Source organism: Anas platyrhynchos, chromosome 2, assembly GCF_047663525.1.
Source record: "Anas platyrhynchos isolate ZD024472 breed Pekin duck chromosome 2, IASCAAS_PekinDuck_T2T, whole genome shotgun sequence".
Lineage (NCBI taxonomy): Eukaryota > Metazoa > Chordata > Aves > Anseriformes > Anatidae > Anas > Anas platyrhynchos.
The window spans coordinates 89,769,246-89,794,008 of NC_092588.1; the positions used below are offsets into that span (position 1 = coordinate 89,769,246).

Below are 24,763 nucleotides of genomic sequence, written 5' to 3' on the forward strand. Positions count from 1 at the left end.
CAGCAGGGGCTGTGGCTCACAGCTGGCCACACAGGAGCTCTGACACACAGTCTCTGTCCTACACACCCACACGCTTGTGGCACAAATAAATTCCTGAGCAGCAAGAGCATCCCTGCTGCACAGATAACCAACACTGCAGAGCAACCAACAGCTGGCAGGCAAGGGATAGTCCCTTGCTTCCCTCCTGCACAGTGAAAATCTCACCTGCCATCCCAAAGGTGAGCAAGTCCTTGAGGCCTAACTTGTGTTAGGCAGGCTCACCTCTGCTGAACATGAACCAGCAAGCGCCACAATATGGGATAAGACAGAACAACATCCTGCGGTTTCAGCCCATTTTTATTAAAGCCTGATTTGGAGAGGAGAAAAAAATGCTGGAAGTTCCCATTACAGCTTTGTCCACCACTTCCCAGATCAGGATTCAGCTCTAATACACTGATACTCCTTTAGAAGTAGTTTGTCCAAGTCACCACAGTTGCTACGTTTTATGTTTTCATAACTAATAAAACTGTACCACAACACAGATACAAACTCAGTTTCTCTTCACCTCAATAGTTTAGGTTCACCTCTCCCTATGATTCCCATATCAGAAGAGACAGACCTTAAGATGAAATGAACAAAGCTGCATTTTAGCAGTAGTACTTGCACAAGAGTCTGCTTGCTCAGCTCCCTTCCACTGCAACTACAGAACAAAAGCCTGAGTAAAACCCAAATGCCAGCCACCAAGCCTCTTGGTCTTTTTATCTGATGAAAGATTCACCAGGTGGAAAACAAACCTGCACTATTCTAAACTCTTATGCTTTAAAAAAAATAAAATAATAAAAAAAATCCCATAATAGCCAAGTTCCTCTTAGTCAAATGCGCCATGCTCTGTACACTCCGGAGCAAGCCCAGCCAAACACAGCAAACAAACCAGCCTTTGCCTCCACATGGTGCTCCCCTGGAACCAATGCAGCAGAAGCAGGAGGTCTCAGCTGCCCAGAAACTGGTAATTTCAACTGGAAGCATCAGACTTCTGCCCTTGAGATCTTCTGTCACTGACCCTTTGATGCCTGAATTACTCAAACCCATTACAGAGCCTCAATTCTGGCAGCAGCTGAACAACATTTGCCCCTCCAGCCTCAACTTATTGCTTGAATTCCTGTTTCTCATCAGCAACCATTGTGCATGGTCAAGCAACAAAAAAAAGCAGGGCTCATCTTCCTTGATCCCAGAACAGCTAATGAACTCCTTGCTATCCCGGCAGGCTTGTGCTGTAGTCACACTGTCACACCTGAATTCGAACACACTTGACAGTCACTGCGGTTACCTTTTCTGAAATAGCTCAAAAAGCTTAATAAGGGCACTGCAGCAACATCCAGATACTGAATATAGCTCAGCTGTGCAAGGGTGAGATATCCTCCAGGGGTTTGCAGCCCAAGCAAGTAGGCAGCTGAGTTTTGCAGAAACAAGCACCCGAGTACTTCTAGCCAGCTCTCCTTGAGGACACAGGGAAGGTAAAGCACAAAGTTATCTTTATTCTCATGTAGTGAACTATGACAAAGGATCTGCCTGGAATATGGACCTGTCTTTTTAGTGGATTCTTCTGAATTAGCCTTCCTCCCAGGACTGACGAATGCCTCAGTGAGAGGGAGAGGACAGGATCCTGAGCCCCAGGAGCTCCCACAGGGCTCAGGCAAACACAATGATCAGCATGCCACAAATATATTCAATAATCAGCTAAAGCCTAGATGAAACAGCTACCAGTGTTTCCACAAGTCACGCACAGCCTTGTCAGAGACTTCAGCCATGCTTGTACTTTCCAGAGCATCGTAGCAGGCAAAGTTCAGGGTTGTCAGACATGAATAGAGCACCCAACACTCTAAGAGAGCATACCCATAGGTGAGCAGAAAGGTCTACCCATAACTCTAGCTCTCACCCACCCAGCCTCATTACGTGGCTGTACACTGCAGAAACCCCCCTTCCTGCACAGCAGGAGGACAGGATGCCCCTCCAGGAAAGCCCTCTGCCAGACTTGGAGCACGTGTCAGTGTTCAAGCAGCCGTGAACAGGAAAACCTCATGTGATGATGTGATGGATGCAGCATCTTCCTCACATGACGAGAGCTGGCTGTGGAAGATAAGAGGACAGAAAGTCACATGCAGTCCCCTGGGACAAAGAGGTTTCCCTCTATGCTCCGCCAGCCTTCCAGATTGCTGTATTCTCCCCCCCCATACCCACACCTCCAAGAAGGCCCCCCGGAATATTATGACCCTGACCTAACTCCGTCTAGCTAACATAAAGCTATTTAAAAATAAGAATTGTATAAATGTGCATTATACATGTAATGCAATCCTCTACAGACTAACACTTACAGGGTTAACTCTTCCCTTAGCACTCCTGAGCTCTCTTCTTTGGGACAGGGACTACATGGCTCTCGAGGGCTGTCCTGCCCCAGTAAGAAAAGCCATCACATGAGCAGATATTCTCAGCCCAGCTCCCCCGTCTCAGCACTCTCTGATTTAAACATACGAGGAGCTGGCCTTAAACTAGACCTGATCTGAAGCATATCAGTGTCAACAACTTCCCCAACAGCATGCAAGGAAAAAGATACAGAAGGAATAAAAATAGTGAGAAAACAAACAGCAACAGAAGTCAGAAATAAAGCTGCCTTTGTTCTGCTCTTAAACCTATACAGTGAAACAAAATATTTGCATAGAAAGATCCTGCTCGTGAGGCCTTAAAACCTTTTCCTCCTTCTGTTCCCATACCATTACAGTGCTTTTCACCCATGTCAGCTGCTCCCAGAAGTTCATTAAACATTTCCCCAATAAGTGAGACTGAGAGCCCCCCCCATGGTCACAGGACACCAACCAAGGAGCCTGACAGGGTCACAGAGGAGCAGATAGCCTCAGCCAGGAGACATTGCTAAGAGGGATTCAAGCATCTCCGGTTGGGGCAAAGTCTGAACAAAGAGATCGGACAGAAGAAGAGGCTCTCAAAGAGCCCTGCCTGAGGCTCTGGGGGATTTCTGCCAGCAGGGTATTTTGATGATAAGGGTTGCAGAGCTTCTCAGTCTGCCAGGCATGAGCCTGCAAGATGGTAAAGCATCCCATTGGCCCTATGATAATGCCTGTACTATCTAGTTAAACAATAAGCCTTAGGTTGTTTTCCTAACCCAGGCAGCGGCTGGCAAAGCTAAAATAAGCTACTGTTGTCTCACACTGCAGTACAACAGCCTCACATGCATTTTCCTTCTCCCTACCATATCTTCCCTCTTCCACTCAGCTGCACAGAGCATACTGATGCCATCACTGCAGGAGCAAGGCACTCCCAAACCAAGCAGGGAACAACTTAAGAAGCTCAAACTTCAGCCGCTTTGATCGGGAGAGTGGCTCCACCAGAGCCAAAATAAATGTTTGCTGATAATCTCGTGCCCTCTGTTTGCTTGTGTGGCTCCCATTTTATTAGCTTTCTTATGGCAAGTTTTACAGCTGAGGTCAGAGTGATAAAATGCACAGATTGTTCTTCACCATGCTAATTTGGTTCTTCAGAGTTAGATACAGCCATACCTTGACAAATGAGATACTTTGATCTAGGGTGCTCTCTTGTCCCTTGCAAAGCTTCACCTCCTTTAGCCACTTAACAAAGAGAAAACCAACAGGCTGTTCCAGGGCAGGAGGAGAGCAAGTCATAATCATTTCCTACTGAATGCTCGAGATGTCTTTTACTGAAATACACAAATCCTAAAGTATGATCAAATCAATCAAATGATGGTGCTTTACCTCCCTGCAAGGAGCGCTCTCTGCCTGTTGCCCCAGAGAACCCCTTGGGTAACTGCAGAACCACATCAGATCACAAGATGTGAATCACCACCCCATCATCTCTGAAATGTCAGGGTCTGTGCAATAGCTTTTAATTCAGCCCAGAACACAATGCTACAGCTTTCATCTGTTCTCCCTACTTGATTTATTCAAGTTATGCTCCCGCTAACCCATTTGGTTTTCCCATTCTGAAAGCCAAGAGAAAAATCAAAGAAGGAAAAAAGGGTTTTGTTTTTCCCTTATGTTTTCAAATTCACACTACTCAGGTTGGGAACTAAACCAGACTGCATCAGTCAGCTGGAGACATCCTTGTTGTCTCTAGATAAAAATCAAAGTTGAACCAATTTACCTATTAACAGTGGCATAGCAAAAGCTGAAGAAGCCATCAGAAGCTTTCTGGTCCCAAGATGGAGTTCCTGTTGCTTTTCAACATGCTTAGAAATTACTACTCAGCCTTTACCGGATTTTATGAATGGAAAGCAGTTTTGCCCCAGAGCTAGTATTTATTATTCATAGCTTGGTTTGTTCTCCCTGTATGTTAGGGAACATACTGATCTGTAGATCCAGATCAGGAATGTACAATATTTTCCATCTCTATTTCTTTCATCAACATCTCTAAAGGTAAACACACAACAGAAGACATGTTTATAAACACATTGTTACCTTCTGGATGATGCGTTCAAACAAACGAGCAGGCCTGAAGCCACTGCTAAGATGAGTTTTGCTTCTGCAGTTGCAGAACGTGGCAAGGAAACAACATTGCAGAGTTTTTATCCTCCACACCACTGCTGCTTGCTCACACAAGTCTCTCATAATCTTGTCTGAATAGCAAACCGCTCCGACACTGGCATTTGCTGGCCAGCAAGAAAGAGCAAAATGGATGCAAATCCCCAAAACAACCACAATAAGAAGCTTTAATTCAAGTAGACTCTGAAGTACCTCAAACTTTAAATCACACCTGAGTACCCTGTGGCACACACACACACAAAGGCATAACACATCACGTCCAGTCCTCCAGTCCATCTGTGAGGCAGTTCACGGAAATTTTTCTGCATTGTCTTGACTGCAGTCAGTCTCTTCGGGCAGACCTTCACACAACTGGGATCTCCATCAGGATTATGAAGCACATTCTCTGCAGATTTTTTGTGTTGTTTCTCTCTGGTTCTTTTGTTTGTTTGTTTTTTAACCTCCTACTTAAAATAAAACCCCAAACACTGATGAGACAGAGCTAACAGAAGAATATTAAGGTGTGAAACATCTTCTGCTCAACCTAAAATGAAGCAGCCAGACCAAGCAAAGCAGTTTGTCTGGAAAGCAGTTTGCTGTCTAGAAGATGAAATAAGTGGAGAGGCCTCCTAGACACAGACTGGTGGTCACACAGCAGAAAGGGCTGGTAGGAAGACTCAATCTAATTTGAAGGAAGCCCAACACTTCAGTTGCACTCTGCTGCTGTGAGCCCTTCAGCAGCAGAACTGGCTGAAGGAGCTCCTGGTCTTGTCAACACACAGGAGTTGTGCTGTGGTTTTATTTGCTTATTTCAGGCTCAGTTAGTTCCCTGGCCTGCTTCCTACCACAAATCCTTCCTCGCAGCTGAAGGGTCAAAGTCCCAGAGGCTGCATTCCTTGTGATTAAAGCACTGCTGAGGTTTCCGTATCGCCCCGCTGCTGGCTGAAGTACCATTCAGGAGGCTCTATCACACTACCAGACTTTTCTGACAAAGTAATTTCAAGAAGTTTCTGCCGCTCCAGGTTGCTCATTCCTGCTTCCTACATTGTGACTGCACCACAGAAAACACCGTAGGATGGACAAAAGCGAGGAGGAAGGGAGGGAACACTGCCAAAGTGGTACAACAGAGCGAAAAAATCAGACAGATGCTCTGCTACATTGCATAAGTGAGAGTCTCTGCAAAGATAAACTGTCTCTTTCGAGAGGGAAGATAGGTTAGGACCCATAAGGTCCTAACCATCTCTAGGTGCTCTTGAGAGCATGCTGAAGCAGCTGGTGTACCCCAGAAAATCCACCCTGGGCCTGAGCATCTGCCTTGGCTGCTCACAGACACAGCACCCATGGCAGAGCAAAGCTCCCAGACAGAGGTTTCCTCCAGAGCTGGGGCCACGTCCTGCTGGCTTCCCAGGGATGGCCTTTTCCTCACTGCCCCAAGCCCCAGCTCCTCAGTGGGAGACACAGCAGAGCTGACGCCCCATTGAGGAAGGGCCACACTGCCCTAACACCATCCTGGCTCAGGATGCATTCGTAGCAGCACTGAGCACAGCCCCTGGATTCATTGGTGTTAATAGGGAAGTTAGGACCCTAAAGGACAAGGCAGTGGGTAACCTCTTCACACCAGTAAACCCTTGCACCTTTTCCTCAGCTGTGAGCCCAACGTGTCCCTACAGCTTGTTGGGAAGAGCTTGTTAGAAAACAATGCTGTGCTGAAAAACTCTTCCGAGGATCACCCCCTTCATGAGAAATTAACAAAAAACCTGAAATACTTTGATGTCAAATCTTCCTGGACCAGTGTTATAGGACCAGCTTTTTAATTTTAAAATAGCTTTCTACCTGGTATGTTTAGCTATCACTTTTTGATAATTAATCATAAATAATGTTTAAATATCAGAAAAACTGATCTGACCTTACCAAAGAGGAGCTCCCCTGCCCCCCTCCCCATGAAGCAAAGTGTTTTTATAATGCAAGCCCTCCATCCCTTGGAGGGAGGGTGAGATCAGGGCTGATTCCCCCCCCCCTCCCAACCCAAATGAAAAAATACCGAAGTCTTGTGGATATTTTTTCATGAAATGGAACTACCCTGCCTGTAAGGTGCATATACCCATAAGGTATAAGCTGCAGCCGATTTCCCCCCGCTGCTCAGCGCTCAGCAGGAGCCCCGAGGCGCTGTGTGTCCTGCTGGCAGCTCCTGGGCGGGGGACACGTCAGGGCAAAGCCTGTCCCGGGCAGGGGACATCCCTGCCTCCCATGGCCATCCAGGAGGTGGCACTGTTAAACAACTGAGGCTTGCCACAAGCCGTCTGTTTTCCCTTCCACCTCCTCGCCAGTCGTGTTGTGGTGTGTTGTTTTTTGTTGTTTTTTTTTTTTTTTTTTCCTGCCTTGAGGATGGCGATAGACCATCGCAAAAAGCTGGGCTGAATTAAGAATAAAGACTCCTTAGAACAGGCGATGGCTGTATGATCGCACGAGTGCTTCTCTCCCACATCAGAGCGGTAAAGGACTGGCTAAGGCAGAGAGGCTTGCTCTGTGCAAGGTGATGTTATACAACTCTCTCCCTCCAGCAACTACCGGAACTGCTCTGTTTTAACCCTTTGGCACCTGGCCCCAGCCCATTCAAAGTCCCTTTTAATTAATTTATTTTGAACAGCCTACACCCTCAGCGCACTGCGAGGCAGAACACCTACCTGGCTCTGACCGAGCGGGCAAACAACAAGAGCACTTTATCAGGAGGGAGGCGTTATCGCAGCCCAGCGCCCCGACTCCTGCTCCCTGAGCAAACAGCAGTGGTGGATGGGGACAGCCACAATCCTTCACAGCAGCTCACCTGCCCTGTGCCTGCCACGCAGGCTCCCAGGCAGGGAAATGGCACACACCTACCTTCCCTCAGCAGTTTGCACCGAGACTTGCTGAGCTGGGGGGACATACTCGCTCCTGCTGGGACTCGACGGGTCCGTAATCTCCAGGGAGGAGGTAGCAGCGCTGCAAGACTTAACAAAACTCCTGTTGGCACTTTCATGTCCCAGCACGGCCCCACAGGAACATGGCTTGTGGAGGTGACTGAACAAGCTACTGCAGTTCACAGCAGTGCTTTGACTCTCAGTGAATTTGGAATAAAGTACAAAGTGGAAAAAACTTGGCTGAAACATCCTGAAGTTATCTCCACTCACATCAGTAATGCAGGCAACAGCTTTCCTTGTAGACCCCCCCCCCCCCAGCCCCTTTGCAACACTCACTGCAGCACAAAAACCCTATCATCCAGGAATCACTGATACTTTTGCAACTATTTCATTAGTTGTTTGCAGGAGAAAGATAACCACGAGGAAACATCTGCTGGATTTTAACTTCTTAGACTTGCTCAGTAGCAGTGGAAGCAACAGGTGGGAAGAAAGCAGCCAGCCATGACCTGCTAGCTTCTCCTGAAGCTGCATCTGGCAGTGGTTGGAGGGAAATCAGTGGTCAGAGGCTCAGCATGGGAACCACTCACCTATACCAATTCTGCTTTCAGGACTTCAGTGAGTTCACAAATGAGTACTGTTCCCCTTGAGCAAGGAGGTCTACAACTGCTCATCAGACTGTCTCTTTCAAATAACAGCCCAGATGAGTCATAGCAAAGACTGCAGTGCTTGTGTCTTTTTTTAGTGATTTAAAAGTTCTCATGGCCATTTTTTTCCTCCCTGAAACTTGGCCCTTCTCTGCCACAGTTGCAGAAACTACCAGCAAATGAGGCTTTGCAAGCTATGTGCTCCAGGACAGTGGTGTCCAATTTTCCAGCCAGATAGGCCACAAGTTCTTCTCACCACATGCAAGTACTACACATCTGATCCTCCCTGAACATAGCACAGCATGCCCAGGTGGAAGAACTAACTTGTGTATGTGCAATTTGCTCAACACCTCTCAGAAATGCTACCTGTGCTGCAAGCATGCATGCAAGCCTGCACCCACCCTGCTTCCCACCAAGGCTACCAGGAGAGGGGTCCTGGGCTATGAAAATGGCTCACGAGCAAGCCATTTTCTGTAAGTTCCTTGAATTTAGTAGAGGAGCTACCCACAAGCACTGATTGTCTGGCAACCAGCCCAATTAACAGTTTTCCTGAGGACCTGGCAGCTCCTCCTCTCCCCTAACAAGGGCTCACACCTGGACTCTGTTACAGGAAAGGCCATCATGAAACAAAAAATGTGCCCCAGGCACTGCCTCTGCCATCACCTGCAGGGTAGGAGTGGCTGGCTCTGAATGTCCTTCCAAAGGAAAAGAAGACAAAGCAATGACCAGGCTATGAGCTGTATGAACTGTCCCGCTGGGCCTTTGCTTGTTGGTGTAGCTAGGGTCACACACCAACACCACGCAAGTGGCATGAAAACAGAAAGCTTCCAGTTAAGCAATCCTCTTGACTTGTACCAAAGCCACCTTCCTGGCACTTTAACACTTCAGCGATAAGTATCTCCTCACACACTAATGACTTAAATATCATGTGTCCGTAGAGGGAGACGATTTCCACTTATGTCAAGAAGGCCGAGCTCTCTCCTCAGTAACTAGGACAAATGCTAACTCCAGCACAGCACTGCTGTTATCCCATCTGACCTCAGCAGCCAGCCAAAAATGTAGGGAGCGGCAAGTTTCCGTTACAAGCCGTTTTGGTAGCTGAATAAGGTGTTCCCTCCATCCCTCACAAAGAATGCATAAATTCCTTTTTTCTCCCCCCCGCGAGCACAAAGATCAAACAACGCAAAGCGATGTATTTGCTCACATCCATTTGCTCGTGTCCCTTTTTGAAGCTCATGCTCCTTTTGAAAGCCTCTTCAGATCTTGGCGGCAGCTCTGGCTACTCCTGCTGCAGGACTCAAGGGTGCTGCCAGCTTCGGTGACCTCCCCTACAGAGGGGAGAGCTGCCCATGGCAGGTACCTGCACCCCAGCCACCTCTGTTGACAGGGCGGTGTGCCAGCAAACTTGTCAACACCACACATTAACGCAGCTGCCTATACCCCACAGCCTGTTCATTAACAGCTTCAGCTGCCAGCACAAGGTTCAGCAGACTTTTTCCTGAGAATCGCCCTCAGAGTGGTGCCTCTTTCCTTCTCACAAGCCCCATCCACAGCTGTGCTTCTCCCTCAGGCCAGCACAATCATCCCTGCCACCCCAAAGCAAGAGGGTTGAGCAAGCTGATCCTGCTACAGGGGGAAAAAAAAAAAAAAAAAAAAAAAAAAGAAATAAGAAATACTTTTTGGGGTGTGAGAGGCATAGGGTTAACTTTTGGTTCCCTCTGGTTTGTTTCAGAGTCAGGGACAAGGAAGAGAGGCAAAAGGAGAGTCAGTGTGTTCAGCAGCAATTAAACGTTAGGACAGCCTTCCTCCATCATTAAAAGTGCACCATAATTTCACTGACTCTTCTCAGTCCTTGCATATTTGAAAAGCCAATAGCCAGCAGAAGCCCATGCCGCCTGTCAGGAGCATGTTCTTGGACCTGGGGCTCAAGCATTTGCACCTCTTGATTTCCATTGGAAACCTTTTCCTTATTCACATCATAAATGTGCAGCAGAGCCCCTCTCTACCACCTGTCTCAGCAAGGTTTAGTCTATTTGCAATTTCACTCCAGTTTATTAGCATCTGCTGCAGCACTCACCAAAATCAATAGGAAAGAGCCCATTTCGCTGATTAAGGTGGGAATTAAATTCCTTCTCTTTCCAAGCAGCCTTGAAGTATTGCTCTCTCTTTAACACTGCTGAGTCTTACAAGCAGGGACTGAATCAGCCCTTTCTTCTTCAGCTCACATTCATAGAAATGAAAATGGGGGAGACTGAGTCTGATCTGAAGACTGTACTCCTACCTGGGTCTCCCTAGATAAAGCCAAGGTGATGTATTCAGGAGTTGAACTCTGCCATCTTTTGCTTAGCTTAAAATCATCATTATCAAATTGGTTTTCTGCAATTTTTCTGAGAGGTTTGGGAGGAAAGCCTAGGCTCCTTGCCCCCCCATGAGGAGGGTGGGAGACAGGAGCAGGAGGAAGAAGCCCGGTTCCTTTCAGGGCTATTTCCCCTCCTCTCCCCTACTTTAGGATTCTGAAGATGGCTAAACACAGCCTTCTGTTTTTGTAGAGAATTAAAAGGTTTTTTTTAGGGCTGAGTGCTGTCATGCTTTTTGGGACAAGTAAGAGTACTGAATGCTTAGAAAAGCACCTCTCCTAAACGCTGGGCACCAGAATCACTCACTGCACCAGTTTCCCCATTGCCAGGATGCCTTTTTTGATGCTGGTCAAAACCCACGTGCTAACATTTAGTAACAAGGGCCTGTTTAGTGCATCGTAACAAAGAAGTGGGGAACACCCTCTTCTTTTTCCTGTGACTATGATACCAAAACATTTTAAAATCTTCACAGTGCTCATTTTCACCCTGCACTAACAGCTGGCATAGAAGACCCTGAACTAGTTTATCAATTGACGAGAGCTCCGTGAAAGAAAACAAACTGCGTGATGGGAAGTCTGCTAGATCCCCAGATTGTTTCCATTTTAGTAAGTGCTATTGCTGGAAATAAAACCACAAAACAAATGATAGTGCCATGAATACTCCCTTAAGTAGCATTCAGTATTCCAGACCTGGAACTTTGCGATAGAGTAATTATTAGCCCCACTTTGTTTCCAAGGGAAACTGAGGCCAGTAGCACAGCAGGGAATTTCTTACACTTCTGCATTCCCAGCCCAGCATCCCCTCCAGAAGCCAGCTGTCCCTTCCCATGGCTCACATCTGTCTGGATCCTGAAGTGAGAAGCAGCAAGCTGCCCCCGGAGCGAGTGACTCAGCTGCCCCCAGCCGAGTTTCACCCATCTCCCTTCTCCGGCGGGGAAGGAGAGGGACCGTGCCAGCTCCCCACCCGCGCAGGCTGGGGCAACACGAGACCTCGAAGCTGTGCAAGCTCGCAGGACTGCTTGCGGCTGAGCCCAGGTGAGCCACGGGCACGCTGTCAGGGGGCTATGCCAGGAAACACCAAGCATCTTTCCCAACTGCTGCCGGAGCAGACGGCACCAGGTGTGCTATTTAACCAGCCCGGGTGCGGCTCTTATCCATTACAGCCAGTCCCCAAGATACTTTGCCTTGAGTCAGTCGCTGGCGAGGCTCCCAGGGAAGCAGTCTGCTCTGCATCTCCCACCTCTGGGCAGCCCTGGCAGCAGGGAAAGGATGGGCACATGGCCGTGCACCTCTGCGCTGGGAGAGCCTCACACCTTCTTTTTGAAAACATATGGTTTTGCAGGAGGGAGTAAACTGGGTCTAGAAGCACTTGAATAAAAACAGGGCTTGAACTGCTTGGCTAAACACGCACGAGCCCATATGAATGCACTTACGCGAGCTGACAACCGGTTTTTATCTGGTTAGCGCTCATCAATTAATTACAGACCAGCGTGTCCACACCATGGTTTCTCTGTGATTTAGCCAAGTCAATTTTCCAAAACAATTTTAACTAACTCAGTCACAGCTGAGCTGTAGACGCGTATTTCAGTATCTGGGACACCGGAGCACAGTCAGGACTCTCGGGCACTCAGTGCACATAAATGCAGTTTTCCAGACCCATTACAGAAACTTGCTGTGCCTGCCTGCGATGTCCATGCCCACCCCAGCCCTCCCACGTAACGCTGGGGAGAGGGGCCCGTGCCTGTTTCTTATTTACTTCAGGTCCTAACGCAGTCCACTGAGCCTAAGCTGCTGAGGAAGGTTTGTGCTAAGGCCCCAGCCTGCAAAAAGAAGGTAACAGACAGCTGAGGAGCAGTAGCATCTTAAACAGCTGCAGCTGTTTCCCCAGTGAACGTGATTCAGAGCCTCAGCACTCGCAAGCTGAAGCTCAGAACATAGCAACAATTCTTGCAAAATATTTTGCTTCTTGTCTTTTTTTTTTTTCCCTCCTCCTCCCCCACACAACTTTTTAACCTCTTGGTGCCTATGCTGAGTCCCTACCTAAAATAGGTCCCAGGGTGGAACATACTTGCCACTTGATCCGTGGCTTGCTAAATTTAGCCAAACTCAGCGTGCCCGTACAAGATGGTTCTCTTGAAATGTCAGTAGCCACACACAAAGTTGCCAATGTCATCCAGGAAGTGGGACACCACGGCAGTTATATTTTTTACTTAAAATAATAGTAAAAAGAAACTGTCGCGCTCTGTGGAGAGGCAACCATAAATTTGATTCAAAAAAGAAAAAAAAAAGGAGGAGGGAAAAGGGAGGGAAGGACAGACTTTTGCAAAGCAGCACTTGAGCCAGAAGAGAAGCTTTGTATTTAGCATATGTAGAATAGATTAACTCTTTGACTGGAGTCAAAGAAAGCTGAAAAAGAGAACAACCTACTTTAAATGTTTTTTTGGCTGCAGAGAGTTAAAGTGGAAGACAGACTTATAATCTAGAGGAAGGGAAGACATGGAGGAAAAGAGAAGGATACACCAGCATAACATACAATTCCATCTCCTTAAGTTACCAAGTGTTTGATGTCAGCATCTGACTTTGTAAATATGCGACTTCTGAAGACGTATCAAATACACAACTGCTCCTCCATGCAACAAGGCACCGTGATCCATAGAAAAAGCTTCCCCAGGATTGTTGCAGCAGAGACACCAGCAACTATTAAAGAAGAAAAACAACAAGCAAAACACCCTCCCTTTCTCTGGTGCTCCATGGGCAACTGCTGCTCCCTGCCCTCCTTGCAGCATCGCAGAGAACCACCACCTCATTTTGACCATCAGCTGAGCTCTGAATGTTTCTGCACAGCCTTTCTTGGTTTTTAGGAAGAAAAAAAAAAAAAAAAAAAAGAAAAAAGAAAAGCAGTTGTCTTTGAACTTAAACCCATAGTTTAAAAGCAAATTACATACTTCTTTTAAGAATTTATCTAGAAATAGCACCCTCAGGTTGAAAAAAGCAACAAGAGGAGAGAAGAAGCTCCTGAAGACAAACAGTATGCTCTTTATCCCTCCATGAGAGAGAGAGGAGGAACCTGCACTAGGAGCAGCATTTCCAGCCATCCTGTCTTCTACTTTCCCCCTTTCTAAAGGAAGGGCAAAAGCTACCCCCGACCCCCAGCTCTGAATTTGTTTCTTGCCTCCAGGAGGGCCAAATGTAACGGTAATGAAAATGGTGATTTGCACCAGCTGCTTCTTCATCACTTGACTAAAAGCAGGTGAGCAAGCTGGGACAGCCCTAAAGGCAAGGGAGTGCTGGTTTAACCCCATTAGCTCCACTTTGCAAATCCCCCCTGCCTACCCAGGCAAGCAGCCTGCCCAGGCTCCGTTGTGCCCTGTAGCCTTGAAATTATGCCTCATCGCTACCAGCACGTAAAACCAGTCACCTGCTACTATACGTTCAGGCACAGGATGAACCCAGTGCCCTGAGCTCAGCTAGGGGGAGGAGGCATCTAAAAGCAGATGCAATTAAGGGCATGTTAGCGTGTAAAATCATCACGGTTCCCACCCAAAGCCCATGGCAAAGCTGAGCAGGAGCAGGACTAGGCTGGTCCTGGGGTGCTGCGGTTGTTGTCCCAGGATGTGCACAGAAATGGGGGGCCCAAAACCCAGGGGGAGGTGGCTGTGGGGCCCGGAGGGAAAGCCAGGCTGTAGGTACATCTGGGCTGGAGAACTAGCTCGCTGTGTTGGCACAGGCAGGTCCTCGTGTCTGACTGATCCTGCAGTCAGCAAAATGTGATACTGCGCCCTCTTATACACAGCCCCCAGCCCTAACGATGCCTCTGCGGAGTAACCTGTTGCATCTCAAATCTAGCTAATTGTCTGGGCAGCAAAGAGCTGTTTTCAAGGCTAAGATGCCTGAACTTTTCCTCTCAGAGAGTGAGGAAAAGGAATGAGGGATTAACTGTGAAAAATGCATGCGTATGTAGAAACAGAGCTGTTATTCAATATCATGCAACGTCTTCCTATTTGAGGAGCTGCCTGACCCTTCAGATAGATAAGCTTTTGGCTGTGATGGGATGGCTGTGGCAAGGGATAATGCAAGGCTTTTGACAGCAGTGGGACAAGAAAGTATTCGCTTTGCAACCAGCGGTACAGATGCTGCAGTGTTTTATCATCGGTATTTTGCAGAACTCTCCATAAACTAAACTGCTGTCCCACTTGCCTAAAGTCACGGGTAATTATCTTCATATCCAATATAAATTAGCAAGATGTGGGTGTCACTGATACTGGGACAGTGTAACTTGCATCATTTCTGGCATTCAGTGATCTGCAAAATAATTCTAACTACATGTAGAAAACGATTACAGCAGGAAAAGGGGAAGATGTATGATTAAAACAGATGGGTGGAGCTTCCAGCATCAAAATTGTGCTGAATCATCTTCTCCATATTTTACATTTTACACTTAGGCTGTTTTCCCCCTCCACTGGATATCCTTGGGGTCAGCTGAAGATCCCACAGGTATATGGTTTCATGTGCCACCAAGGCAGCTACATTGTAACATTCACTTTTTTTTTTTTCCATTTTACTCAGAACTGATGGAGTCCAAAAAACTGTCGCACAAATCAGAAAACTTAAATGAGTCCCACGGAGATGCTCACAAGGGTAAAAACTGCATGCAAAAATGGAAGCAGGGCCTTTATTCTTAATTAATTCCTATTTAACTCAAATATCTAGCAATCAGTTGGACGAAAATCTCTCTTTGTTTAACATTAAACAGCTGCTGTTCCATTAATGCCTGAGTAAGCTACTAATCTACGTTCCCCAAGAAAGACCTCCAGCAAGAAAAAATCTAAAATATCAGATCTTAAAATCTATGACTTTTTTCTTCTATAAGAGGTGGGAGGGAGGAGGTAGGGGACTCAGGAACATTTTCCTTTCTGAAGCTTGAAGGGGTTTGCACAGTCACGCACTCTTCAAATTGAGAATTCCTGGCTGGGGGCTTCCCCTTTTCACAGCCAAATGTAGCAACAAGCTGTATGGATGCACAAACTCCCCAAGCAGCGTGCAGGGGTACACCCAGCATGGAGTTACTGCTCCAGGTCTTAGCTGTTGCTGTCAGATTTGTGGGCCTGAAAACATCCCTTCATAAGAAATGGACCTGAAGCATCATCCTGGACCAGGGCTCCCCTGGGTGTTAGCAGTCGTGAAACCTGAGGCAGAGCCTTTGACTTTAAGGCTCCTGTTCCTGGTGTAAATCTCACTGTCTGTCAGGAGGAGAGAGAAGTGTCCAAGCCATGACAGCATTAGTCAGGTTGCACTACTGTCTTGGCCGACAGTGGGGTAAAACAACCATCATTTAGTCCGGTGCAAATGTTATCCTCATTAAGCCTGTGCCAAGAGATTTGCTAGTTCAGCTAATCTGAATTGGCTGTGGGTATCCAAATGCAAAATAAGCACTTTCCCCTCTTTAATTATAGTCTTTATGTTTCATGATTTAGGTTGCTCCTGTCATTGTTTGCAAGAGAGGATGGGGTTGCATAACAGTGTGTAACACGATACAGCTGCAGACGGAGCTGCTCAACCAGTGCAAGCCCAAATAGAAAACAGCTTCTTCTGTTAACCAGCAGCTGAACGAACAGCAGGGAAATCTCACCCGTCCCTTTACACTGGTAGGGGCAAGGGAAGTCCTGTGGGCTGTCCCTTTGCCCTGTTTATATCCAATTTATTGCAGCCACCAGCACCTTGGCAAGATTCGACAGAATTCTCTCTGGTGGGTCCTGACTAAGAGACGAAGACAAAGTGGTTCTGTTCAGAGCGTTGTTTTCGATGGTAGTGTTGGCATCTTTATTTTAAGGAAATGGGAAACTCACCCCAACTATTTCACTTTTCATTCACCAAGTGTCAAACCTTGTAGGTCTCCCTCAAGCAAAAATCCAACCTGTGTCAGCAGGACTATTGGGTTTGTCCCTTTTTTTTTTCTTTTTTTTTTTTTTTCCTCTTTTTTTTTTTTTTTTTAACAAGGCCTGTAGGATCCAGTCCAGCAACTCTTCAGCCATCATGTTCAGGTCCAGGATTAGTCTGTACTTGACCGGATTCTCATGCTTCTGAGGCATATTCTGTGCAAAGAAGATAAAGTGCTGCACCAAACAAGTATAAATGCTTGCTTTATACCCTTCTGGGGCCTACGTGAGCTTTGGTCAGAGCCTGGGACCAAATTTTCTTCTTGCATTCTTCAGCGTAGTTCCTCTGAAGTCACTGCTACCAGATAAGCTATGTAGCATAGCACAACCTTATGTGGCCACTTGGACTGAGTGGCTTATTTTTAGCTCAAACCTCTACCTTAAGAGATGCCTGCTCTAATAATGCAGTACAGCCTTCGTGGTACCAGTGTAACTTTCCCTACAGAACATGCTTGGTTGATAACATGATTACACTGAAACAATTTAAAATCACACAACCTCTTTCAAGTGTCACAGACTTCTGCGGATGTTCAGATTAGTTTGTCTGGCACATTGCATCCTCAGGGATGTTTTAGGGAATGAAGCTGCACAGCTGTAACCATTTTTAAAATCAGTGCAAATACTGGGGTAAAAGCTACACTGCCACTTACTGGCTTCACTGTTCTACCCCAAACAGAAATTTTAAGTATGTTGACTTATCCTGGAATATGAGGTGCAGGATTTGTCAAATGAAATGAACAGCTGCACATGCTCTTGGCTGTGCAGAAACAGACTGGGGAATGTAGAAGCTGATGAGTGCTACTAGATATAGAAAGACCACCTGAAAACCCCATGGGTGCTAATTCACGGTTACAAAAGTGTGACCTAGAAAACCTCACACATGGCTCAGTGTTGCACTGACCTGTAATGGCAGCTTACAAAAAAGCAACTCGCCTAACAGAGCAGTTTTTCACCCAGTGCATGCCCAAACCTGATCCAAGCACATCCCATAGTGCCTTGGCTACCAGATGTGGATTGCTATTAAACCAACTGCTGCCTACATTAGTCAGGAACATTGCTTACTAAGTATGTTCAGACTTCAGGTTGTCTTGCACCCAGCTATTATCTGATCTTAAAAAGCTACCCAGCATTCCCCTGCCGTTGAAGGCAATGCAGATGGCTCCGCATCAGGATTGCAGCTTTCTGCAGATCGGGTTGATCCGCAGCACATCACTCTCAGTTCGGGCAGTGGGAGAGGAGATGGAGAACACGAAAAAGCATCTAAAACACAGACAGCTAAGCACATGACTTCTATACCAGTTCAATTTCCTTGGGACTTTCCCAGCATTTTTACCCCAACTGTTTGCAATAGCGAAAAAAATGTTGAGATTCAAGATTTCTTTTTCTGGCCCAGGCATCTTAATAGCTCTTCAGCCTGGCTGCAAAACTACATAAACAAGGATGAAATTCTGGCCCATGCAAATCATGGCAAAACTCCCACTGATCTGAATGAAGCCAGACTTTCACCCCCACCTTCCACAATGTACAAACCCAGATTTAAAATACATTTTAAAAATAGTGCTCTAAAACTGTTCTTTCCAGAGCTAGATAGAAGAGGGAACATCAAAGGGTGCAGCCTTGCTGTTTTCATTAAACTCTCACCAAGTTTGGCTAACTACGATGAAACAACAACGGTCGTGATCCCGCATTCTCATTGAGATCGTTATCAAAATTAGCAAAAGCAGTTAAGTCAAAAGAGTGAGAAAACTGTGAATGAAGTTCAGCTCCAGCTGCTGGAACTTTCCTCCAGTACTGCTTGTTTGTCTGCCTAACTGCAATTCATCTTTCATTTTCCCCTGTCACTTATGGCCTCCAGTCCTCAGTAGGATGCTAGATTCCTTGGCAAAGAGATGCAGGCTGTGTCGGTACCATTCTTCATGCTCCGCTGATCATTAACTCATCTGCAAAATTCCTTCCAGATATCTTACTTCTTCCTTTCTGCTGCTGCAATACAGCAGTGTACCTCCAGACAGTCTTTAAGATTTTCTTTTCGTGGAGAAAACCATAGGAACTTCACAACACGTGATGAGCACCAAGCTTTCCAGAGAGCCCATGCTGTTTGAGGAAATGCTCTTGAGGGAGCAGCAGGCTGTACCTTGCCCATAGATAAGCAGCAGCAAGCAGTTCAGCAGTGAACCGCATGGTCTCCACTCAGTAAGAAACGTAATCCCTCTAAGTCAACAAGGCAGGCAGGGCACCGATAGCTTTCTCAGAAAAGAACAGACATTATTACACCTCTGGTAATAAACTAGCAGAAGTTGACAGTACATGTCTCTGGTACCACAGTAAAGCCTTTCACAAATACAGCCGTCTGCATTCTCTCCAAGTGTTTGGTAAATCCAGTGTCTCCCTGACAATGTTCGGGAGGTCTCTTGTGGTCTGCAGAAAGCTGATGGAGTTCAATGGACGCACTGTTGTTTTCTTTCTTTGTTCATCCTCTGAACAGTTAAAGAAATTAGGAAAGGCAAGTACTTTCCTAATAGGATTTAAGCAGGATGTGGCAGAAGCAAGTGGTGCTAAGGAAGGGTTTTGAGGTGAGTGAGGGGAAAAGGAAGAGACATGTTATACCACCAGGAGTGATGAAGAGATCTGTCCAGACTTTCTCTACAGAGATTTGTCCTATGCTATGAAATTGCTGGAAAAAAACTCTGAGCTAAGCTGGTTCCTTGCACTGAATGCACAAAAACCATGCTGTCACAGTGCTCATAGAGACAGTCAGCCATAAGAGGGCAGCAGGTATCTAATACAAACAGAAAAGCGTCCCTTTCTGGTACAGGATGTCCCAACAAGCTAAACTCATTGGGCAAAGCAAAAGAAGAGGTATTAAAAAAACTATATTAAATCTCCCCTTAAAGAAGCACTGTTAGCCAAGCACCTAGCCACAGGCAGTACAGCCACATACCGTCTTATGCCAGGAAGAAAAGTGTTGTAATGTCTCATCCTGAATGAGCCATCCTCCATCCTGCCCAGCTTTTATCCTGGAGATATATGAAAGAATTACATTTCTGGCAAACTTCCTGACTTAACAGCTGAATGGAAGTCCTTTGTGAAATATGCATTCCATGGCTTGCCCTCAGCCTCACGTAATGAAAATAGAGAAGGAGGGGAAAAAAGGCCCTGAAACATACAAGTCAGGACACTTGTGACTGCAGTGCGGAGCCATGAAAGCCAACCCTGCCACCTCAACGTGGCCTTCATGGCTCTGCATGACCCGGTCCTCAGGTCAACTGCCTGACCGCGGAGCAGCCATGTGCCCAAAGCCCTGCGCCGGCTCAGCGTCCTGAAAGCAAAAAGCAGCATTTTCCCTGGGGGAAAAGGTGGCTCAGCCACTCCTGCCTCTGCTGAGCCCTTCAGCAGGAGACAAAGGCTCATGCTGATGCAGGACGGGCAGCGCCTCTCCATCCTGCTGGTCTGGAGGTGAAGTCTCCTCACGCTGTGAGCATGTGACCCAGGGTGGAAATAAAACGGGACTGGCAAGCCACCAGCGACTCTGCTCCCATCACCGAGAGCAACTTAGGCTCACGTTGCCAACATTTTTAGGCAGCGAGATCTGAGGAGAAGTCAGATCCTCAATGCACAACACGATGCGAGTGATTTCAAGTGACACACACCCAGAGGGATCTTCTCGGGGCTGAATCCAGAGGCCAGCCGTGCTTTGTGCCAGGGACAAAATGTGCACAGTTTCCTGGGGACATGCCGGCTGGCCAGCCAAGGCCACACACTGCTGCCACACGATGCTGCTGGTGCTCCCCATCCCAGCCCCACCATGAGGCCAGCAGCAGGTCAGGCGGCATCTCCTTCCACAGCCCCAAATCCCGTGTCCAAAGGGAAGCCTCTCCTCCCCCAGCCAAGGAACAAAGCTGGCCACTCGCACGTAGGGTTTGCTCCCTCTCCAAGCAGGACTGAGGCTGCAACGGCTGCTTCGGACGGGCTGGTGAAAGCCCTGTGTGGAGGCAGCTCACGCCTGGCAGGCACCCAGCCATCCTCCACAGGAGGGCGCAGGAGGAGACAACATGGCCGGCTGGCGGGGCCCTGCCTGTCCCACAGCCCCTGCAGGCCCTGGTGAGGGGCTGGAGCAGATCACCCAGAGGTGTTGAGGATGCCCCAGCACCGAAAGCGTTCAAAATTGGGTTGGATGGGGCTTAGAGCAACCTGATCTGGTGGAAGATGACCCTGCCTGTAGGTGATCTCTGTGGGTCCCTTCCAGCCCAAACCATTCTGTGATCCCATGATTTATGGAGGACAAGTCCATTAGCCTGTTTGCTTTTGTGTCAGCATTGTCCTTTAACTTAAATAGCTCCTCTTCCTCCTTAGCATTAACCTCCAGGATGTATTTATAGAGAGCGATCATATCCCTCTCTCAGCCTTCATGGTGCTGGGCTGAATAAGCCAAGCTCTTTCCATGTACTTTTATAACACCAGCTCTCCAATGCCCTAATCCTCCCGCAGCCTTTCTTTGCACCTGTTCCAGTGTGAATCAATCTTTTTTGAACGTGAATGACCATAACTGCCCAGCATTGTGCAGATGGCATGTCACATTGCTTTTTACAACAGAATTAGTATTTCCCTCTCTCAAGCACAGATACTTTGCATCAGGCAGCCAGGGATTTCACTTGGCTCTTTCCTACCATGACGTGCTGGGGCGAAATATCACTTGCTCACAATGGTAATGAAGCACGAGATAAACCCAGAAGCATCATAGTTAAACAACTACAAAAATTATTTGGGAGCAATGCTGTAGACAAGATTTTTAAATGTTCAAGAGCCAGAAAAAAAAAAAAAAAATCTTTTTCTGTGACAATCTTACACTTAAAAACTGTCAAATTTAATATGGAAAAAATAATTGTGGAAGGGCTGTGTGGAAAAGGAGTGTCATGAAAACTGTTCACAGATGGTAAAATTATTCTTACAATGGTAGAGTGAAGTAAGATGTGTGCTATAAAGAGCAAATGATGGCCACTGTCCCACATGCCTTTTGCAGCACCCCTGTGTGCCTGTGTCACTGTTCCAGCATTGCTGCTGTGCTTCTTTATCTTCCAGCAGCCCTTCTGACACCCATCATGATCACTCCCAGCACTGCCATCTTTGATCCCTTCACTCGCCGGCTGGTGAAGGGAGCCAGTTTTCTCTCCGTACGTGTTAGATCCTGAACGTGTAAATACCGTTACTTATAGCAGGCTTCTTTGTGCTCCAGTTCTCTGTGGTGACCAGCTTTGGGTCTCAGCCACAGCCCAGATACATCATGCTGGAGCTCGTATCACATCTGTCCAGACAGCTCCGTTCCTTTCCGAGCCCCCCAAACACCAGATGCCTGCACTGATAAAGGAGGATGACTGTTCCACATGTTTGCAGCTGCTTTCTTTTTTAATATCCACTAGGATGTTTCAAAGGGCTGGAGAAGCCCTGCAATGTATGGACCCTGTACTGCAGCAGAGATGGGAAAGAGATGGGAAAGGAACTTCAACGAGCTTCCTTGAGACCTCCCTGCCCTAGGAAATAAAAAAAAAAAAAAAAAAAAAAAAAAAAAAGCTTAAAGGTAACGCAAGGCCACAAATCTTCAGGCCCTTCAGTTGTATCAACCCAAGCATTTCTCTTCCATTTGTTTTCAGTGCTGGATGGGTCTCATTTGTTTGCAGAAGGCGACCCTGGGGGAGTGCAAGCTGACCTGCTGAGAGGATGCCATGCAGTGGTCCATGCCCAGCCCGCCCCGCTTCTGGTCACTAGGGGCCACTCTCAGAGCTGCTGAGGAGAGGCCAGCAGCTGTGTCTTGTCACTGTCCTCCCCTCCCACCCCTGCCTGCTGCCCTGCTCGCTGGAGCTGAGCTGGGAACCAGCAGGGAGAGCTGGGAGGGAAGCATGGTCAGCTGGCAGGGAAGAGGAGCAAGGCTGGTGCTGAGTGGGGAGGGTAGGGAAGGAGGGGAGCTGAGGCTGGGAGAGGAAGAAGAACAACATGCTGCTGCAAGTCCTTCCCCCACGATGACTGGAGAGAAGAAAGCTGATTGCTGACGAGGAAGATTAGGAGGCCCTCCTTTGCCCGTGCCAGCCCATCCCTGCAGAAAACTGCTGCCTCGGTCCTGCCCCGAGACCCGTGGTGGAGCAGAGAGCTGGACCAGGGGCGTGGGAATGAGGGGGGCCTTTGGCTTGCTTGAACACAGGTGGGGCGCAGGCGTTGTACAACCAGGTGTCATCTTCCTCCAAATTCCAGGCGGAGGTAGCAGCCCCAGGGCCTTCAGCAAGGGAGGATCCATCAGGAAGAAAGAAAACGGCAGAAAAGGAGGAGGTGCCGGGGAAAGCAGAGAGCAAGTGAGGCCAAGATAGGCCCTTGCCCCCAGCGCGTCCCAGCAGACAATTCTGAGACACTCGCCTTAATATAGCACCATCTGCCCAGCTATTTTCTCCTCTGGCTCACGTACAGTGATCTCCACATTGCAATCAGCATGGCTGGCATACTTGAGCTAGCTGCAGCCTAGCGAGGTCAGGCAGGGAGCAGGCGCTGCATACACACAGAGGCGAGGACTTCAGCCCTGGCTCTCCAGGTCCCTGAGCAGTTTTTGCCGAAGCCAGTGCCGTTCCCTCTCCCCTGCTTTGACCCGTACTGGCTAGGTCAGCCAGCATGTGCTGCCCTGCTCTGATCGCAAAGCAGTCTGGTCCTTAGGGAGGGTGGATTTGTGTAGCAGGGGCTAGTTGGTACCTCGGATGAAGAAAAAAACAAGTACACACGAGCACTGAGCTGAGAAATAGTTTGGCAGGTCTCGTGTTTTTGTCCCAAGTCCCAGTAGTTTGTATTTTTCATCACACCTTAGAGACAAGAGCTTCACTCTTCTGCACCAATATCATCTTGCAAAAGAAGCAAGTAAGAAGAATGCCACATTTGTGGTTTGCTGTTTATTTATCGCTCTAAGCCTTGCGGTTTTGAAGGTAAACTCATTTTTCTCTGATTCAGAATGGTGGTAGAAGGAATACTAAAAGGAACACAAAAACACAACACTTGTCTGTTCTCAGAGGGTGTGCTCTCCTACATCTTTTTTGTCTTTTTATTTGTTTTGTCTATGGAGACTTTGTGCTCTCTGGTGCAGAACCAGGACTTCACCTGTTTCTGTGTTTACCCTGTATCTCACAAAGTTTGAGCTGCCATGCAAATAATAAATACAACCATTTATATGGCTGAGCAAAAGCCTTTTTTTTTTTTTTTCCTAAAATGGGTGTGACACAGGCACAGACCGGGCAAAGTTTGCGAAACACTTTGTACTCTGTGCTGATTGCTCCATCTTTTATACCATGCTGGGGCTCCCAAGAAGAGAGGGAATTAGCCGGGGTAGTTCCAGCGAGGATCGAGAGCTTGCGCTGCACAGCAGAGGCCCACGTGTTCCCTGCAAAGATAGCGTGATGTCCATCTACTTACCCTGAAACCAAACCCAACGATACATTTCCTCTCATATGAAGTAATCCTACAGCACAAATCAAGATTAATTGACATCTCGTGTCTACCACAGCTGCACAAATGGTCGGTACAGCACAAGTGGGGCCTGTTCGCTAATGGTGAAGTAGCTAAGAGCAGACCTTGGATTACTGTGGCCTATAGTAATATATCACTTTCCATAAAAAGAAAGGAACATTGTGCTCTCTTTCTCAACACTGTTTCACCCCAGCTCATCAGTTGCCCAGCAATCGCCCTCCTCTCCCAACACTTGCATGGCAAAAGGAGGGGGTTTTAATCCCAGAGAAATTCTGCTGCGCTCAACTGAAGCAAAAGGAGCAGGGATGAGCGGGTGGGGGAAGAAGCTGTTAACAGCAGCAAAAAAACTCCAGCACGAGGGGAGTTTCCAGGCTATCAGAAGTCTAAAGGCCAGTCTTTCCTTTCTAATGGCGCCAGTGTGCTCTGCCCTGGCTGACCGGAGACTGCCTGACAGGCAGGCGAGAGCAGCCTCTTGTCTCTGCAGAAGAATTTCATCTCTCGCTGAACAGTCAAACCCGCTGTTGAGTTACAGCTCCATTTCAGTTACAGCAGCCTTTTAAAGCACATACGTTAAGTTCTCATATTGTGAAACCAGTCATTTCGCAAACTGGCTAAAGTTTTCAGTCATTTTGCAAAATGCCAGGAGGTAGTAGGTATGCACATGAAATCCTCACCCTCTGGCTATTACTAACTCACTAACTCAAAGAGAGATGTAAAACTATTCTTACGTTCATTTCTACAACCAATCTTTTGTAATTACTTCTAAAGTCAGTCAGCAACACCCATCCCTTGACAGAGCTAACTAGTATTTTCACAACAGTGTATTGTAACATCAGCCCTTACATTTCAATCTCACACGTAACATCTGCTTCTGTCTTGCGGAGCTTTGGCCCGCTGCAACTCCATTACC

The 24,763-nt window shown here is 47.4% G+C and overlaps 2 long non-coding RNA genes across 3 annotated transcripts; one reads left to right on the forward strand and one right to left on the reverse strand.

The window, feature by feature from the left end:
* Window positions 1–318: 318 nt before the first annotated feature.
* LOC106019889 (uncharacterized) lies at window positions 319–13,507 on the reverse strand. 2 transcript variants are annotated; one of them, XR_011807796.1, is made up of 4 exons: window positions 13,369–13,507; window positions 12,978–13,120; window positions 2,352–2,425; window positions 319–2,106 (listed from the first exon to the last, which is right to left on the reverse strand). It is a non-coding gene; the product is annotated as an uncharacterized lncRNA (long non-coding RNA). The 2 variants fall into 2 exon arrangements; XR_005263542.2 differs by lacking the exon at window positions 2,352–2,425.
* On the forward strand, window positions 10,862–21,920 carry LOC140001957 (uncharacterized). The gene is made up of 3 exons (XR_011807797.1): window positions 10,862–11,458; window positions 12,874–13,673; window positions 14,990–21,920. It is a non-coding gene; the product is annotated as an uncharacterized lncRNA (long non-coding RNA).
* Window positions 21,921–24,763: the final 2,843 nt, after the last annotated feature.